Source organism: Phocoena phocoena, chromosome 3, assembly GCF_963924675.1.
Source record: "Phocoena phocoena chromosome 3, mPhoPho1.1, whole genome shotgun sequence".
NCBI classification, from domain to species: Eukaryota; Metazoa; Chordata; class Mammalia; order Artiodactyla; family Phocoenidae; genus Phocoena; species Phocoena phocoena.
In genome coordinates, this window is record NC_089221.1 from 149,352,096 (window position 1) to 149,357,048 (window position 4,953).

A 4,953-nucleotide genomic window follows, 5' to 3' on the forward strand; every position below is an offset into this window, starting at 1 on the left:
ATAAATAAATAAATAAATAACAAAAAATCTCTACAAATAACAAATGCTAGAGAAGGTGTAGAGAAAAGAGAACACTCCTAACGCTGTCGGTGGGAATATAAGTTGGTGCAGCCACTATGGAAGACAGTATACAGGTTCCTCAGAAAACTAAAAATAGGGTTACCATATGGCCCAACAATCCCACTCCTGGGCTTATATCCGGACAAAACTCTTAATTCAAAAAGGTACATGCACCCCTATGTTCATAGCATCACTATTCACAATAGCCAAGTTATGGAAACCAACTAAATGTCCATCAGCAGATGAATGGATAAAGATGTGGTACATATATACAATGGAATATTACTCAGCCATAAAGAAGAACGAAATAATGCCATTTGCAGCAACATGGATGCAACTAGAGATGATCATAGTAAGTGAAGTAAGTTAGAAAGAGAAAGAAAAATACCATATGATATCACTTACGTGTGGAATCTAAAATATGGCACAAACGAACCTATCTACAAAACAGAAACAGACTCACAGACATAGAGATCAGACTTGTGGTTGCCAAAGAGGAGGGGGGTAGGGGAGGAAGGATTGGGAGTTTGGGGTTGGCAGATGCAAACTATTATATGTAGAATGGATAAACAACAAGGTCCTACTGTATAGCACAGGGAACTATACTCAATATCCTGTGATAAGCCATAATGGAAAAGAATATAAAAAAGAATGTGTGTATGTGTTAACGAGTCACTTTGCTGTACAGCAGAAATTAACACAACATTGTAAATCAACTATACTTCAATAAAGAATAACTTTAAAAAAGAACTTCTGAGCCAGCAGGAAGCGGGGTGGAGAACCAAGACTGGGGGGATTCACCAAGTTATTAGTGGAGCACCCACACTACTCCCCCGGAGGGGCCTCTGGGGGACCCCAATGCATCAGCTACATTGTGAGCTTACCACTTCATCCAAAGGCGATCCCCCTTTTAATATTTTTCTGCTGTCTCTTCATAGAGGAGCACTCACTACCCTGTCATTATTTTATTCACTGTAAGCTCCAGGAGGGGCAGTGTCCTTATATACCTCTTATTAGCACTTATATCCCCAGCCCCCAACACAATGTCTCAATAAACATTGATTGAGTACATGGATGAATGAATGAATGAATGAATGAACGATGACTTGTTGGAGGGGTTAAAGGTTTCCAAAAGCTCCTTTTTTTTTTTTTTTTTTGCGGTACACGGGCCTCTCACTGCTGTGGCCTTTCCTGTTGCGGAGCACAGGCTCCGGACGCGCAGGCTCAGCGGCCATGGCTCACGGGCCCAGCCACTCCGTGGCATGTGGGATCTTCCCAGACCGGGGCACGAACCCGTGTCCCCTGCATCAGCAGGCAGACTCTCAACAACTGCGCCACCAGGGAAGCCCCAAAAGCTCCTCTGAACCACTCTGGAGGGGCAGAGACCAAAGTAGAGGGGACCAGGGAGGTGACCGCAGCCACAGGCTGTCACATAGAAAGCATCCGATATTGATTTGAGGAGGTTTCAACCTGAAAGCAAATTGCCGCCTGAGCCTTCCAGGAGATAAGGTGTCTGTGTCCAATGATAGCAGTGCCCCTGGGAGCCAGGGAGGCGCTGGGCAGGGATTAGCACACGCCCGGTCCCACAGACAGGCCAATGGGGGGTAAATATAGAACAACATGAAAGCAGTGCCCCCAGCCCCTTCCTTTCTAACTGTGTGATGGTCAGATATGACCAAGCGAAGGTTGTTAACTCGCCCCTTTCCAGGCCTATCGTGCCTACTCTGAATGGGGCCAAGGTGACCAGGGACAGTGTGACAGCAGAGTGGATGTGTGTCCTTGGCAATCCCTCTTGCAAGAAACAGTCAGACCAGCTGGTTCCTGGCCGGTGAGCAGACACAGCAAACACTGTGTCTTTCCGTTCAAACCACGTTATAAAAATCCACTTCAAGGATTCCCAAATCCTTTAACAACCACCATTCAGTGAGTTCTTCTGTGTCCCAGTGTCCACTCACAGCATCTCCATGAGGTAGGACAGCATTATCCCAACGATGCATAAGAACCCAAGGTGCGGCAGGGGTGAAGTGTCTTGGCCAAGGTCATGCAACCGGTAAGCAGTGCTCAGGGCTGTCTGTGGCCAAAGCCTGTGTTCTAACCACACTATACCTCACCTCCAATTCTACTGGCCTGGGATTGTCTGTGGGGAATCTCAGCTTTAGAATCTCAGACTGAAACTGCCTTAGGCCCAGACAGAGACTCATGGGCAGTGGGGAAGGAAAGTAACATTTTTTGAGAACCTGCATTATTAGTCCCGTACTACAGTCAAGAGAATCAAGGCTCAGCGAGGTGGAGCAATCTGCCCAAGGTTTCATGATGGCTAAGCTGGGATAATAACATAGGTCAGTGGGAGCTGAAAACAGTGCTTTTTCTATCATCCCATGGCCCCTTCCAGAAAAAGACCTCCCTGCCCTTCCCCCACCCCCCGTGCTTCCCCAGAAAAATCCTTGTATGTCCCACAGGACTTCTTGTTTCAGGACTGGTCAGTTATATGCTCTGCTTGCCTGTGGCCATAGGATGTGGCTGGTCCTCCCACCCAGGGCTGGGCTCTGAGGCGATAAGAGGATGGGCACAGCTGGGCTGGGCTGGCTGGGCAGCTTTTAGGGATGGGAATAACCCCCATGATGGCCAAGCCCAGCTGGAGAGAGACCAGGTGACCACAGTCCTCGGGAACATTTCCTGTAAGCTCAAGGTAAGGCTGCTCTGCAGATAACCAATAAAGATTGACAACACCCTGGGGTGAGACCACCACCACCACCAGCACCACCAGCACCATCACCACCACCACCACCACCATCACCACCACCACCACCACCACCACCACCATCACCACCACCACCACCACCACCATCACCACCACCATCACCACCACCACCACCACCACCACCACCACCACCACCATCACCACCACCACCATCACCACCATCACCACCACCACAATCACCACCACCACCATCACCACCACCACCACCACCACCATCACCATCACCACCACCACCACCACCAGCACCAGCACCAGCACCACCACCGCCACCACCACCACCACCACCACCATCACCACCACAATCACCACCACCACCACCTCCACCAGCACCACCACCACCATCACCACCACCATCACTACCATCACCACCACGATCACCACCACCACCATCACCACCACCACCACCACCATCACCACCACCACCATCACTACCATCACCACCACCACCACCACCACCACCACCATCACCACCACCACCACCATCACCACCACCACCACCACAATCACCACCACCACCACCACCACCACCACCACCACCACCACCATCACCACCACCACCACCACCACCACCACCACCATCACCACCACCACCACCATCACCATCACCACCACCACCACCATCACTACCATCACCACCACCACCACCACCACCACCATCACCACCATCACCACCATCACCACCACCACCATCACCACCACCATCACCACCACCACAATCACCACCACCACCACCACCACCATCACCACCACCATCACCATCACCACCACCACCACCATCACTACCATCACCACCACCACCACCACCACCACCATCACCACCATCACCACCATCACCACCACCACCACCATCACCACCACCACCACCACCACCACCACCACCACCACCAAAATCACCACCAGCACCACCACCACCACCATCACCGCCACAACCACCACCACCATCACTACCATCACCACGACTATCACCACCATCACCACCATCACCACCACCACCATCACCACAACCACCATCGCTACCACCACCATTACCACCATCACCATGACCACTACCACCATGACCACCACCACTACCACCATCACCACCATCACCATCACCACCACCATCACCACCACCACCATTACCACCATCACCACCACCACCATCACCGCCACCACCACCACCACCACCATCACCACCATCACCGCCACCACCACCACCACCACCATCACCACCATCACCGCCACGATCACCACCACCACCACCACCACCACCACCACCACCACCACCACCATCACTACCATCACCACGACTATCACCACCATCACCACCATCACCACCACCACATCACCACAACCACCATCGCTACCACCATTACCACCATCACCATGACCACTACCACCATGACCACCACCACTACCACCATCACCACCATCACCATCACCACCACCATCGCCACCACCACCATTACCACCATCACCACCACCACCATCACCACCACTACCACCACGATCACCACCACCACCATCACTACCATCACCACGACTATCACCACCATCACCACCACCATCACCACCAACACCACCACCACCATCACCACAACCACCATCGCTACCACCACCATCACTACCATCACCACGACTATCACCACCATCACCACCATCACCACCACCACCTTCACCACAACCACCATCGCTACCACCACCATTACCACCATCACCATGACCACTACCACCATGACCACCACCACTACCACCATCACCGCCATCACCATCACCACCACCATCACCACCACCACCACCACCACCACCACCACCACCATCACCACCACGATCACCACCACCACCATCACTACCATCACCACGACTATCACCACCATCACCACCACCATCACCACCACCACCATCACCACAACCAACATCGCCACCACCACCATTACCATCACCATGACCACCACCACTACCACCATCACCACCATCACCATCACCACCACCATCGCCACCACCACCATTACCACCACTACCACCACCACCACCCTCATCATCACCAGCACCATCACCACTCCACTGCAGTTATTAAAACCACCATTCCTGTAGGAATGAGCAAACAGCAAAATTACCTGGATATGGAAAGAAGTGAATAGATCAAAAGAAAG